This window comes from Protopterus annectens, chromosome 1.part0, assembly GCF_019279795.1.
Source record: "Protopterus annectens isolate FY-2018-M chromosome 1.part0, PAN1.0, whole genome shotgun sequence".
NCBI classification, from domain to species: Eukaryota; Metazoa; Chordata; order Ceratodontiformes; family Protopteridae; genus Protopterus; species Protopterus annectens.
Window position 1 is genome coordinate 14,214,402 of NC_056725.1, and position 17,324 is coordinate 14,231,725.

The following is a 17,324-nucleotide window of genomic DNA, read 5'->3' on the forward strand; positions in this document are numbered from 1 at the left end:
TCCCAAACACACTCTCAATTATATGTCTTGCCTGTGCATCTGCCTCATTATGGTGTGGTTGTCCAGGTGTGTGTGCATTGCTGATGGGTGTCGTCAGCCATGACTCCAGTGGTTACCCAGCATCCCCACTAGGAGACTGTAAGGGATGTCCATACTGGCAAAGGTGTGGTACAGCTGCGTCAGATGCCATATATTGGAATCGTCATAGCTTCCAGGGCAGACAACACACACATTCAGTTTAATGCCCTGGCCATCGCATATGGCCTAGCTGTGGTATGCCCCTGCAGTTAATGTAGGCCCTACCCCGCTCACCGGTTGGTGCTTTGATGCATACGTGAGTGCAGGCTATAGCACCCAGTACCCCAGGATAGTCAGCCATGTGGTGGAAGAGACGCATATTGCTGGTCTACAAATCACGTGTGTTGAGGACATGTACGTGCTCACTAGCATGTGGTGACATGGCGTCTGTGAACTGGTGCAATACTCTGGAAGCAGATGCCTGTGAGATCCCCATGATATCCCCAGTTGTGCTTTGGGAGGTATGTGGCTAGTATACCTAGGCCAACACATACCGTGGTATCCACTGTGATGGGTTTCCCTCGGCCTGTTCGATGTGTCAGGTGTGGCTGGCACAGCTCAACAAACTGCTGTAGGAGGTCTCCATCCACCCCATAGTGCTCCACTATCTCCAGCTCATGTAGCCCCTGGTAAGTTACCCTGGGTCTGTAAAGTCTTATGTCACCTCACTAAGGGTTGTTTGGCAGCATATACATCCTCACTACCCTCGGCCTCCTGCACATGTTGGTCTATGTTGCCTGCTGCAGCCCTTCCCATTTCGTTGGACTTTGTTGAGAAATGTCCCCGCATGTATACACCGGTGGTGTAGAGTGTGGAAGAAACCTGTGTGTATGGTGCTTGCTCACATTACCGTAGTGTTCTGGTGCGGGCTGGCCATGTCATCTGCTGATTGTGCTGATCATCACCTGTTTGTGCAGCCTGTTCACCTTGACTACTCCACTACTGCTGTTGTCCCTCCCAATTTCACCAGGCAGGTATAGACACACCCCTAGCTTAGGCATGCTAAGGCAGGAGCAATCCCAAGGCACAGGTCTCCAATGTACGTACAGGATGCCTGACACCCCTTCCATGCTTTCACCTATATTCAAGCCCTACACCCGGCTATCTACACACATACACTCCTGGGATCTGCATCACACCCTGGGGATAAACGGGATTCACTATTGTCAACCTCATCTGCATAGTATAGTCTTCTAATGCATAGTTATATGACCCATACTGACCCTCCAAATTAATAACCACTGCTTACTGTTGCTCAGATCTGTACACAACTGGTTAAAGGTGCCTTACTATCACTGTATTCAATGTCCCTTGGTCTTCCCAGCAACAAAATAACCGGTGTCTACACGACTAGAACCCGGGACCCTGCACACCACAGACGATGTGCTTTACCACTACGCCATGGCAGATATACGTACATTCGAGGTGATCACGTACAGATCATCCAGCACAAACATTCAATAGTGCTAATGTCCACATACATATATGTATATATCTATGTCTATCTATATCTACATATATTATATATATTATATATATATATATATATATATATATATATATATACATACATACATACATACACACACATATACATATACACACACATACATAGATATTGCATTTATATCACAACAGCGGACCACATGACACCAAAGCATTAGACAAGAATGAAAAGGAAACCACATGTGCCACCTGCATTATGTAGTGGTGTTACTATCAAGGCAAGTGTGTTTCATTGCGTCACACGGGTCAGACTGTATTAAGGGTAAGAGTAGGACTGTTGACATTTACTCACCAGACCTATTGGCGAATGCATGTGTTGACAACCCAGTGTCTTGGGCGATTATGAGATCTGTGGACACTATATAGGAAAGCAACAAAACACACTCAATACATCCTGAAGCTAGCCACCCACAGATACCAACACATAGGGTATGACTGCCAAACACACACACCTGTCATGCCTTGGAATCGAGCACCTACCTGTCTATTCTATCACACTACAGCATTATGCAGTAACAGAACGTGCTACCGAGATTACTGGATCACAGCACTCCCAGAGGCATACTTCTAGGTGGGAGACATCATCAGCAAAGGCAAAGACGCCAATAGGGATTGTATGGAGAGTGAGCTGTCTAAAAGCATTACTCTGTCCCCAGGCAACTGGAAACCCACACACACACGGCAGGGCTGGAATTAGAACATAGACCTGACTACCTTATCACACTACAGCATTACGCAGTTACAGAACAATCTACCGAGATTACTGGATCACAGCACTCCCAGAGGTATATTTCTAGGTGGGTGACATTATCAGCAAAGGCAAAGACGCTGATAGGGATTGTATGGAGTGTGATCAGTCTAAAAGCATATTAGTGTCTCAAGGCAGACGGAGATGAACACACGGCAGTGGTGTGAGCAGGACAACTGGCTATCTACAGAGCACTATTACAACACTACATAGATGCGAGACGTGCCACAGACAGTACACCTTTCAAGACAGTCAATATGACCTTCTAGGAATGCAGACATCAACATGGATGCTGGCAGTTGCGGTGTACATACCTGTGAACCAGTGTGTTAAATTTAGGAATCCATCCTGAAGTGGGGTATGGCCATCTGTTGCTTGGATGACCACTATCGCTATACAGGATAACAATGGTCATGCCCATACACAGAGGCACACAACCAACACAAGGTGTCACTGGGCATGCTCACACACTTAGTAGCACACGTCAGTCTGGAATGCACTATGTGTCCATCTACACAACGGAGTACTGGGCATGCTCACACACATAGTAGCGAAGGGCTGTCTTGTATGCACACAGATTCTAAACAGGGAAGGGCACAGTGTGTCGATAATAGGTCCATGGCTGTTGAATGCTAACAGTACATACGGTAGCAATGTTGACTGAGTTAACATTCCCTCTGTACTGGTTACCCATGACAACTATCATATCATACAACAGTCTATGTGTCATGTATGTCACACATGTTCACCAATTGCAATGCATGCAAACATGGCTACATGACAGGAATGTAGGACCTATACACATGTACATGTAGTGGTGTGCATTCAGCTACCATGCATGAGCAGTAGCTGATGTTTGCAGTTCATCTCTGTCCTACTACAACATGCAGTTGCAATGCAGTCCCATCATTGATGCCTGTATATGGTGAAATACTGACAGTACGGTAAGATGTACATCAGGTATGGATGGATGTGTGTACATAAAGTGGTGGGCAACCTTTGCAGTTGGATGTTTGCTGAAGACAGCTTACAGGTGTGTCACAAGCTGTCCTACCATAACATGTGCAAACAGTAAGCTATGTTTCTGGTAATTGAAGGTGAAGATATACAACCTACACAGCGGTCAGGGTGTCACTGACTATAAATCAGTTGACACCTGTAACACTTAAGTCCTCCCATGTGCATATAGCAGCACAATTGCCGAAGGTAGCATCGGTACACATTGTAATGCGGGCAATACTGCTGCATGTCTGTCAGACATATCAGAAGATAGCAGGTGTTTGATTCACAGTACTGCCATGTGTGTTTGCTTGTGTGTTCATATATGCCATGTATGGTGGGGAATACATCCCAGTTGTTACACGCCCCTATACACTGTTGTAGAGATCTGTACATACTGCAGTGTAGAAAGCAAGACATAGGCAGGGGTGGTGTGTGTATCACACACATGTTAGCTATCTGTATGTGCATGACATGTGTGGACTCCAGTGTGTGTATGTGTATGAATGTATGGCTGTCTGGTACATGGAGTGAGGATGTATGCTACCATTGAGAACAGATAGGGTCCTAACCCCTCAAGGTGATGCAATCTACTACCCTGTTGATGCCGTCAGTCTTAGGCATTACTGACTACCTGTACAAGTTCATTCTCTGTGTCGCGTCATGTGGGTGCACAGTACTGTAATGGTAATTACCACATAGGCAGGGGTCCTCACCTCAACACTATCAAGTGTGTGTTATAGTGTCATTGACCCCGTGAGTGTGGGCGTGTTACTGTGTGTATCTGTGTATGTCTGTGTGTGTTCACATCCTGTAATGTGACAGTGTTTTACTGCTACTCAGTGAGTCCTCATGCTATCAACTGGCCCCTACCCTTGACATCAGCTAGACCGCTGTGTAAACCCCCCACACCATGTAGCTGTACCTGGATGTCATGTCTCTAGCCACTGTAGCCTAGTACACAGCTCACATGCTCCTGGATCAGTAGATGTGTAGAGATCTATGGAATGTCAGCCTTTCTAACAGTGAGGTTGAGGCTACGTATAGCATGCTGGTATTGCCATCCATGCCTGTGAGTACTCCACATTTACACATGTGAAACTGCAAACACTGGTACTTAATGGCACATGCAATTAGACCTTAAGGAGGGAAGCAGGGCATCATTACCAACATGCTGTTACTGTTGTTACCAAGACACATACTGTGAACATAAAATAATGCATTCTATTCCTGTACTACATGGTATTTCTGCTGCATGCCAACAGTACACAACAATTGTAATATATACCTATCTCACTATTCTGTTCACCCTGTGCATCAGACCATATGAGCATGTCCCTGCACCGATGGTGTGGATGACAGGGATGCGGCACAGGCATCATCATATGCACAGGGTGATAATGTTTGCCAGGGGCCTAGGCTGCACCAGTGGATGACATCATGTGTGTGGGTTAGGGCCTGCGATCTACTCGGACATGTGTGGTTATTATGCATGTGGGTGTTGATGCCCTACAGATGTTTCTGGTGTGTGCGTGTATGTGTGCACATAGTTTTGCCATGTATCCAGCCTACACAGGTGTATTATTGACAGTTCCAGATTGTACAGACCAGGATGTACAGCTCACTGTGTCCGGCCACGGCCACGTGACTTGTACCTGCCAGGGGTTGCACGGGCGCTACCAGACAGAGGTACAGATTGGGTACTGTCCGATGACACATGTCCACTGGAACTGTGTCCCCACTGGGACCATCCAGGGCCATGTCCACATGGCCTGCTGTGTCCTGGTGTGGACAGCGCAGCACCAGCTGCACTGCTGCTGCTACCGGCACTATGGGAGTGGGCATGTGAGGTGGCTCATTCGCGTAGACCTGCACCAGGTGGTGTAGCTGGCCTACATCCACGTGGCCTATGCCTCACTCCTACCAGATGTTCCAGCAAAGACAGCTCACATTCACGGATTGCCATGCCACGGTCAAGGATTCCAACCATGTCACCCAACTGCCTGTCCAAAACGTCTGCAATCTGCTGTTGAGCATTTGCCAATGCCTGGATGTTTTCATTTAAAGAATGGATAGCAGCCCTCTGAAGCCTCTGCCCTTCACTGTTCTGCCATTCAGCATGTGCCTGTGCCACCATTACAGTCTGAAACATGTGTCTGGTGACACCAGCTGCTGCGCTCTGTCATGCAGGTGCATGTCGGCCAGAGGTCCTCCTACAAGCAGCGCTGGCCATATGCCTGTGTGGCACATCTGCAGTCATTTCACTGACACCATGGTGTGAAGACACACCTTCCATAGCCACCACACGCTCCTGTTCCAAGCTAACACACGGTAACTGTCCTTCCTCTATGGCCACTGGTGATGAGGTATGTGTTGGCATGAGAACTATGTGTGGGGAAGAGGGGAATATAGGTGGGATGGCAACCAAAGGCACAGATTCAGCCCCTGACAACCCTGCCTGTACCTCAAGCATATGTTCATCACTGCTAGAGTCTGTGGGGACACTAACATCAGATAGACCACAGGAGGCAATGCACCTACATCACCTGTGAAGCCAAACAAAGACTCTACATTACAATAGACACACACACACACACACACACACACACACACACACACACACACACACACACACACACACACAGACACACACAGACACACACAGACACACACACACAGACACACACACACACACACACACACACACACACACACACACACACAACCATGCACACACACTGACACACACAGACAACCATGCATGTGATATGACAGAAGGCATGCAGCATGCATGTGATACAGCAGACGGCATGCAGCTCAGGCATTAATAGTGTTAGTTAGATTACATCCCTGGGTTACACACAACAGCAAGCATGTGTCATAGCAGAAGCCATGCATTTCACACAATCATGGTAGTAAGCATGCATCCCTGTGATACACCATGTGGACCAGCACAGGTTAACAGTACACATGGCTGATGTGAGGCATATGTCCTTGACATTAACATGTAGTATGACATGTAATCTACTGATGTGTGCAGTGACATGCATACATGTTTGACACAATGGTGTCCTGACACATGTACAGCGGTGTAATGGTGTCACATTGCAGTGTTGACTGTATGCCCTACAGATAGAATGCACTTTTAGCACATGTGTATGACCATTGAGGGTGGTATGAGACGTCTATATTGCTATACAGTGTGAGGTACAGACACAGTGCCATTGCATGGAATCATGAGGTGTCACTATTGCTATACAGTGTGGAATACACATACAGTGCATAGCCATGACTGCGTGCATACACAATACATACATACTGTGGATTGTGACTCATGTCGCTGAGGTGTATACACACTAAACCATGCTGTGTTATGTGTGACAGGTCACCGGAAGACATACCGATGACACCCCTGCACAACTGCTAACATTTCTTAGCTGCCTGGCAACCGTGTCCACACATGGCAGACTGGTCAATATACCATATCCCACATGACATTTATGTACCACACACACGAGGTGCACTGCTGACAGTGATGTCCAACAGCAGCAAGGGAAATGTACGGTATCTCTGGCCTGATGTGATGTCTGTGTATGTATGTGGAAGCTGTACAGGTGACTACTTTCATGCTGTGACACAGTGATGATGTGCAACACATTGTATGTGGTCGAATTAAGTGACACTTCCACAAGCTGTGCACAGGCTATTAGGATGTCCAGTGTTCCACATCTACTATATAACCATTCAACAAAGGCTATAGTTGGACCATGTGTAGACAATGTGCAACAGGGTGTACACACATACACATTACATCTACTGTGTGTTACTACATGTCTCTGGCCATCTTCCATGGCCATGTGTGAACATGTGTTGGCCAGATGTGTGTGATGGCCATCTATGTCACATGTCTGTGTTGTCCCATATGACATACACCCATAGATGTCAGATACTCCAGTGTCCACAGGGTTATACAGACAAAGGGTTGCATGTTTGGTATGTGGGGTATGTTTTATGGGATAGTGTGACAGAGTAGCAGGTGGACCACTACATGTCTGGGACATGTCAGATGGCACATCACAATGTCTGCAGTCATTGCAGGGGCACATTCCACAATGGTGAATCATGTGGGCTGCCCATATCCCAGCTCACTGTGTAGTACTGTTTGCGTACCCCACATGTGTTGTTCTGATGTATAGTACATATTCCTACATTGAACAACGCCTCCACTGTTGTATGCACAACTGTCCACACATCTAGCAATGACAGTTACTGTGGTTTCATGTTGGTGTTTCATTTGGTTTATATATATTGCACATGGGTAGCCAGTGTGATTGATGAAAGCTGCGACCTGTATATTGTGACTGGACCATACATTATGTGTACATGTGTTAACTGGCCACATGGCAAATAGATCTGTGCATTCACATGCCTGATACTGATAACTGTCTCACCTGCAATGGACTGTTGTCTCTGCCGCACGCCAGAGGTACCTGTATATGGGTGACACAGCAGTTTGATCATTATCCATGAATTTATGACAGCTACAGAGTGCACTTTGCATGTTAACACATTCGCCAGTACAATAGCATATACTATGGAGTATGCACATGTGTGCATACACAAGGTAGCATACTATAGTATGCGGCATGTGTGTAAACATACCTTGCATATGATGTTACATTACATAGTGTACAGTGACACATGCGACTAAATGGGATATAATATTTATATGTGCAGTAGTGACTTACCAGGCAACTCCAGGCTCTGTGGTTGGGAGACACCCACCTCCATGATGGCAGCTAGAGTTTGTGGATGCTGTTCTGATGGGGTCCCCAGGCTGGCCGGTAGCTCCTCAGTAGGAGTGAGTGGGGGCTGGGTTGGTGGCCCACCACCTGTTCTACCTTGTTCCCTGACGATTGCATTGGCTCACTGTTTTGCATGTCGGATCAGGTCCGTGCAGTGTCTGCGCACCTGCTGGTAGGTGCGGTTATGGCCACCCACATCGTTAACCCTCCTGCAAAGTTCCTGCCACAAGTCATCACGCTGCTGGGCATGCTGTGGCACATGGCTGAACAGTACCTCATAGTTATCCTGGAGGTATGGTATGAGGGCATCATCCTCCAAGCGGCTATATGCCGGCAGTCGTGATCGAGGCATTATCTGTAAGACATAATGATGGAGACAGGTCACAGCCTCTCAGAGATGCACAGAGATACAGATGCACATTCATGTGTATTACATTTAGTACTTATGAACAGTTGTCTTTGCAAATCGTCATGACACTGACATCACTGACATGTTTGTTTCACACACATGTAACACCCGATGGGAATTGGATATTATCACCATATACGTGTGTCACCTCATTACATTGCTCATACTCCATGTGAATGCTGTCTTGATGTGGGCATGTCTGTTTGCCTGTACTGGTGTTCTTACCTATCAGCACATGCCTGGATGTGTGCACATTAATGCTGTTGACCTTGATGCTGTGTATATGTCACATATCATCACATACACTGCCTTCAAGGACATGGACAGTGACAATGCAGACATGCGCACGGAAACCTTTACATGCATGTGTTTTGCCATATACATCTACATGACACTGTACAGCAGTTCAACATCCTGCCACGTATCGCCTGTGTTGCATATGTGATACAAATGGGACAATGGCTAGCCGGATGGTATTCGCAGGGATGGTTATCAACTTTTGCATGTACGGCCAAGATCATGTAGTAGTGTGTATGCCCTGGGCCATGTATGGGCATAGGATGTAAGGTTTTCTAGCTGTATCCGACAGCCATGTTCCCGCCAACAGGTGAATCAGTGCCACATTACTGATCCAGACAGTTACTGATACATCTACCATGCGGTCATCGCACCATGTATGACAGAGATGACATGTGCAGCTTTGCTGGACAGGGTTGCATGGTATGGCAGGAGTATGTCACATGTATGGCACAGGGATATGTCCAGCATGTGGCGAAACTTGTACTAGGAAGGTGGCTGTCCATGACGTATGTCTTTCAGATCAGGATATGTACATGTAGCATGTCCAACATCACAGTGTTGCACATGTCTTTATGCAGGGTAGGCAGCATGCTGCATAGTGGAGATGAGGATTGTGAAGGCTGGTGTCACCTATCCAAGCATGACCAATACCCCTTAAAGGTGATATGTGAACCGATATTGGTCACTTGAGTGCTGAGTATGGCTTCCAATGATCTCCATGCTCATGGATGGCACCCTGTCATGACTTGGGTTGCCTCTTATGACTACCTAATAGGCCTGGTGATGTCACTAGCTCAGGGAGGTAAACTGCACAGCACCATCCCTTACACACAGTGTCCATAATGTTGACCACTGCCTAGGTGGTAGTTAATGGGTACAGGGTTATTAACATAGCGGTGACAATGTTGTGAAAGTGCTTACCTCTGTTCAGTTTTTTATTTTTGTACTATTAAACACTATTGTGTGTCACTCTGGTGCACTGTTTTTTTGTATTTATTCCCATTTTTTGCACCTTGGTCTTACCCGCAGCTGTTTCTTTGTATGTTTTCACTGGTAGAACACTCCTGTGACATACGAAGGTACATGTAGTATACTGAGTGTAGGTGGAACACAGTATGGGTGATGATGTCCTATGACCTGTCACAGGTATGCTATGCAGTGTGAATTCATCGGTACTGTCATCTACATCTGTACTGCTAACAACATCTACGTTGATTAAGGTTCATAGACTTTCAGACCATACTCAGCAGGGTAATAGTGCTGTGCCTCCCATTATGAGTGGTGTCTCCACTTTGTGGGTTGTGATAACTGTTAGTGTGATCCATTCAGTATTTTCACAGACTGCCATGAACCTATGTTTTACATGGAAGTATATGTGTAGAGCAAACTGTTTTGCCATATGTGTATTATATGACCAGGGATTTGAACAGGTCACATGCAGCCTGAGTGCACCTTGTACCATCATAGTTATGGTTAAAGGGGCTCTGTAGTGTTCATGGATATGTGATTGTGTACCTGTTGGGGGGCATTGAGTTTATATTATCCAGCACCCTCTCTGTATTGCTTATTCATGCTCAGCACTTGTTCAGAACATGTATTCACTTCATGAGCTACTAATTACTATATCACTCAATCCTACTCATTTCCTACAGGTAAACAGTGTTTGTCCATACATTTCCAGCATGCTTACAGTACAACAGCTGTTGTACACACTTACCTCACATATCTTGTGAGAAATGGTTGATTATACAGGCATTTCCACATGTCAATTACCAGTGTTATTGCCTGTCTATATGATGAATGTGGGCAACATGAGGCAATATAGCAATCGTCTCATGTACACAGTCAATGCTCACCTCCTAACATACGACACTACAGCCTGTGGGAGATGCACATATGTAGCCATGCTGGAGGTAATGCTCTCTCCAACCCTGACTTAACCTGACAATCATGTGGGGATGTTAAACATTTGCAGCACACCCCACTCATCAGATAGTCTCACTAGATTTCCACCACCACAGGCCACACATAGTAAGAGTACAACATTTGCGGAGCCTCTCCATACTACTCTGTGTAGGCAACAGAGGCAGCCCCCATCAACAAACACAACACCAATTACTTATAGCCCACATATTCATGTGTGCCCATCAACTACAGCCAATAGGGTGTTATAACATACCCAACACACTAGTCATAGGTGACTCTGTAGGCGGTCACACTGATGTCCCACTCAGCAGGCCACACAAGGCGATAGTCACTGTCATCTGGCTGTCGGGTAACAGGATCCACAGCATAACCTATGCACTCGGGTCACTCATCAACAGGTACAGTATGGCTGTCATTCTCCACGTTAGTGTGAATGCCCTGAGATGTAACTTCCTGGACTACATGTACAGGGACATGCAATAGCTCTCCGATCTTGTAGCCCAGGCAGGTATTGCTCAAGCCCTGAGAAGCATTCTGCATTAGTCTAGACTGATGACACAGTACAACAACAGAATTATTCACTTCAACAGTTGCCTATGCTTCTGGTGTCATTTCAAGGGTATCCAGTATCTGTCTGCTTTGAATGACATGGTCGACAACTACAATGCTTTGGCACAGATGGCCTGCACCTATCAGCCCTGGGATTATGGATAACATCTAAGGCTCTTGCTGCTCCTATACTGCCTGTTTTAGACACATTTCAAGTAACATATTCACCACCAGAACAGGTACAGGCAAGCAAAACCTGAGGGTAATGTTACTCAATGCTTGACATCATCATCTCAACCACACTCATCCGAGGCACTCCTTATAATGGACCACTTTGATATCTCTGCAGTGACTGTGACCTGCTTCTAGGCTCTGGAGAGCACCCCTGCACTGACAGACTATTACGCAGACCACACCTTTCAGTCATGTAACCAGGACCGGAGCACCCACGGTGGAGGTGTGTCCATATTTCACAGGGATGTACACACCTCCATGCTGGTTGCTTAGCATGATGCATCAGAGGCAATCCAAGTGCAACTAACTGTGGCCAGAACTGCTATACAAATTGTAGCTTGCTACGATTTCCACACCATACCCCACGGTTAACGGCCCTCATTTCTTGGTGTACTGGAAAGTAGGGTTCAAACAGGAACTACTGATCTGAGACTGACACTACCCCATACCTAACTGTGATACCTACTCATGCACCGACACATTAGGCCAACACTTTCATGGATTCATAACCTCCAATCGGCTGGATAAACCTATACACACCACCACCAAGGCCAACAATATCCTAGACCTGGACATTACCAACATGTGTGACTGATGTTACACACCTGGGGTTATCCCCTCATTGGTCAGTTCTAAACGTATGCTAATCACCCTTGTTATCCACATCCCGGCACCACACCCCTCATGGAAAACACAGTACAATATTTCTACAAAGCCAACTTTACGCTTTGTATGACAGAAGTAGTAAACGCCATGACACCCATGCAGATGGACAATATAGTTACAAATGCAGAAACATTCACAACTGCACTTCATTAGCACTTACATGACTGCATGGATCATGCTATCCCAAACAGAGCCATGACGGTACTCACTACATAATGGATGCCACTCTGGGGGTCCTCTGCCATGGACATAATGCACGACAGAAGGAGACTGTTGCAAAGTAGGGTACACTCCAATGGGTGGGGTAGCTCCCTGGTCAGCCTCAGTAGGAATCTGGGATCCCTTATCACATCCTCCAAAGCTAGCTACGTAAACATTACTGTGACACATTCCAAGGACTACCACTAAGCATTATGGAGGTATGTCACTACTCTCAATGGCAATACCCACATCTGCTCTGACATACAATGGTTAGGCAGAAACATTACAGAACCGACTGACATTGGCAACATCCTGGCAGCTAACTTTACACCCCTCTCACACCCTAAAGGGCCCAAATCTATACAGGATCAATGCAGAGTCCCTGCGGTCACAACTACACAGTTCAAACCTGCTCTCTCTAAAGCCTGGAACACAAACTCCATGTGACCATCCAACATCCCAGGCTGCGATTTACACAACCTTCAGAATGACATGACTCCCCACTTGGGCACCAGATTCACTAATAGCCTTGTATCAGGCATTGTGGACCCTGAATGGCACACAGCAACAGTTATCACACTCCACAAAGGTGGTGCCATAATGGACCAGAGGAACTATTGCCTTATACGCCTGACTAGACTGTTCTGCAAGGCTATGGAGAACATCATCATGAAAGTCATTCACAGAGACATTGTTGGCCTCCAAACCTTTGATACCACCCAGGTTGGATTTGTTAGGGCCACACCATGGTTCCTACACCTGGTGGAGTCCTTTGAGACAGTTACCAAGATAGTAGATGACGGTAAGGAGGTCCACACAGCCTACCTTGTCCTCTCATTGGCTTTCAACACTGTTCACCATTCTAGTATTGTCAATATACACATCCACCTGCACAGCGACCCATACGTCTTGAGATGTTATGCAAAGTGGTTCACGGACAGGACACACGCAGTGAGGGTAGCATACCACAGTTCCTACTGTACATCAGTTACAATTGGCATACCCCAGTCCTCAGTCATAGGTCCCCTCATGTTCATTAAATGCTTCCCTGAGGTACAGTCTAGCACAGAAAGACTTTCCCTGAATAGGTTTCCAGACGACTGCAAACTAGGGGCCATGATTGATTCACCAGCTAATACATACACCCTCCATAAGGGTATCACTGTGATGGATACCTGGTGTCGGTAACATGGCCTCAGGCAGCATGCCACAGGGTGCATAGACATCCCCTTTGGATTACAACAATCACCCAGTGACTATCACATAGGTGGTAGTCCCCTACATACATAAGACATTATAAGGGATCTTAATACACACGTAGATAGCACCCACTCCTTTGATAACCTTATTGCCAAGGGGGCGTGGATATCCTTTTACATGGCCACCCTAATCTGTAATGGGTTTGTAGCCGGAACAAAGGCTGCCATTGTACCTCTATACTCCTGTCTTATGAAACACATTCAAGGGTACAACACCCAATTTGGGGTGTACCTTATGGAACAGCAATGGCTTTAAATACCACAACATTAACACACCAACAGTATTACTCACCTCCGAAGGATGACATATGCAGCACAACTACTGAAACCCCAACTGTAGTCATTTGCATACTGCATACTCAGAGGTGACCTCTGCTGAACATACAAGGCCCATGTCTTTAACAGTATTGATGGATATGCTCCACATAAGCAAAAGCCCCTCAGAGCCACACGCTCTGGGATATGTACCTAAATGCAATGATGACTAGGACGTGCTGGAGGGATACATTCCTGACCCAGACACTCACCATGCTTTGGAACATGATTCCTATGTACATCAGGCAGGGACCCTCACTAGCACTCTTCATGAGATACCTCGATGGGTGGATGGGGAACAGACATGTACTCCAGGGATCACTGCAGTGGCTGTACTGTACACAGGTGCAGGAAACAAATGACTGTGCTGTTCACAGGCACAGGACACTAACCTAGGGAGGTGCCGCCAGTGAAAACACTGTATTTGGGCTTACAAATGGACTTGGCCAGACAGCATAGTACCTAACTATGAACCTATGAAGCTATTACATGTCCTTTGTGCATGGATAATTGAGTAGCTCTTCCATTTCAATTAGCTATCTTGCTGTTACACTGTGGTGACTACAAGACATATGTATCCTGTTATTGTGTATTGTACATTCCAATAGACATACCTTATGTTTGCATAATATAACAGTAATGCTATGGAAAATATTTGACATATCTACCTACAATACTGTACTTTTCACATTTTTGAAACCATATCCCATAATGCAAAGCATAATTGCACATCAGGACCACCTTAGGCATGTTATTCTCGTTATACGCCCATACATATGCCTACTGTTACAGTATATCAACATATACTATCCCCTGTTATGGCATGTACTTGTTGGATAAACCCTACCACCGACAGCAGCTGGAGTGGAATTGTTATGTTTAAAGCCCTTATGTAGCATCCCTTGTGGTGTATGAGGTGTTTACCTTGTGGCCCACAGCAGTACACACAATTTCTACAAGCATTACTATGCTCAACAAGACATCACTACATAATACCTTTTCCCACTGTATGCATTGCGTGCACTTTCATTAATACAGAACAGACACTACATACACTAACATACTGAGTGTTCTACATACCTTCTTAGTGGTCCGAGTTTATGATAATATCTGTGTTACTCCTTTCCTCTTTAAATGGTTCTATGGTATGAGCATACAGTTTGAATGTATGGCAAGCCATCGTTTTATACGTGGATACCTGTAACATGTGGTATCCTGCCACCAATTGGTGTTCTGGAGTAAATTATTACATGCACATCAGCAGTGCAGCTACTCCATTGGCCAATTACATGGCAACAGTGGGGTATAATTGAATACTCCACTTGGGCGTTGTCCTTTTGCCCTACCTTCAAGGGAGATGGTCTGGACGTATTTTATTGTGATGAATTGCAACCGGTATATGGAGAGACACAGATACTTTAAATTCATATCCCCCATGGATTGTGTGTGACGGCTAGAGTACATAGTTCTACATGTGAGTGTAGCTGTTATCTCAACTATCTGATATGAGACGATTGCAAACAAGTACTGTAACATCGGTGTCTGTTCCATTGTACAATAGCAACGATTTCACATGGTGCCATTACAAGTGTGTCTCACACAAGGTATGTTAACACTTCTGCAGATGTTATTGAGTGAGTGGATGTTTGTGATGTTATTACAGTCTGTATTGCAATTGTTTTGGGTGTGGGGGAGATGTAGGTGGGGGTACATAGCAGATAAAGGTTTGTTGGGACTGCATTTATACATATTCCATATGTGTGTGGGGGCCCCTTCCCTAATTGAAGACCTGTCATTTAGTAAACTAATACTATGGTTATTGCAGGCTTATTCATTAAGCCATTGTTAATTGGTTCCTATATAGCATGCAGGCGATGTTGATCCTTCAATCCCTCCGAAATACATTGATATGTAATGAAATGTTGCTACATGAAAGCTGTCTCATGTATTTCTGTCACAGATATTTGCACTCATTGCAGTTGTGTTGGTGACTCAACCTCTTTGGCTTGGGTTGCCACCTTTTCAAATGGCCATAGTGGGACATTTGCAGGGCACACATCGGGGTTTAGAGGCAGACACATACCGACTGTCAGTACAAAGGATAGAACTTACTTTTGTTCTAAATAAAACCTTATTCTTGTAGCACTTTTGTTGCTTATTATGTTTCTTGTACAATTTACATATTTTAGATACAGAAATAACTATTTAATGCAACTATTACATAATATATGGGACATCATTATGTCCTACTATCTCGGTACATTTGCCCTTTTTAATATTTGTTGTCAGGACACAACTGCCCAAAGAGGGACTGTCCCTCTCAAAGTGGGACAGGTGGTAACCGTATGCCTAAGGCAGGCTATGACCACAACTACTGTAATAATCTACCTCCGAGTTAGCACAAACAGACACACGATGCAAACACACACACACATTACAGTCCCACAGAAACACACACCGCACTCTCAACACGCACTTACACACACTACAGCAATCAGAACCACACTTCAACACAGTACCTACCTGGACCGCAGCACCAGCAGCAATAACTAAATGTCCCTTAACATCGTGATAATATTACTCGCGGTTATAGTGTTCTGGTACTGTGATCTTTCGGTCTTTAAGCCTCGTGATTAAGCGTGTCGGTATGTAAAGCATTCAGTAGTTGGCAGTATCCTATTTATTTGTACCTCCATGGTTGTGTACAAGTCGTTAACCTGTCTATATATTCGCAGATATATGTATATCCGTATATATCGACATACATCTCTCTATCACCCTTTTTATCCCTATTATATATATTTATATATATATATATATATATATATATATATATATATATATATATATATATATGGTTCCCATTCAGAAGCCTGAAACATCATAAGCCTGAAAATCAAAATCCTGAAACCAAAAGCCTGAAAATTCAGAATCCTGAAAACTCAAAATCCTGAAAGCCCAAAATCCTGAAAGCCCAAAATCCTGAAACTCAAAATCCTGAAAACACAGAATAGACATACTGATGTAATTGTGGCTTTGCTATTGTTAGCCCTGTGGTCTTAGGTCATGTTGGGTTCAGGTAAGTGGGTTGGTTTTATGTTTGGGTTAGGGGTGGTTTAAGTGAGTTAGGTTAGGCATGTAAATTAGGGTTTAAGTGAGTTAGGGTTAGGGCGCAGGTTATGCATGTATGCAATAGTGACAGAAATTAGGGTTACGGGTGGTTTAAGTGAGTTAGGGTTAGGGCGCAGGTCAGGTGAGTGTGCGATAGTGACGGACCTTAGGGTTAGGGTTAGGGTCAGTTGGTAGACATTAGTGTCTTTGTATTGGAA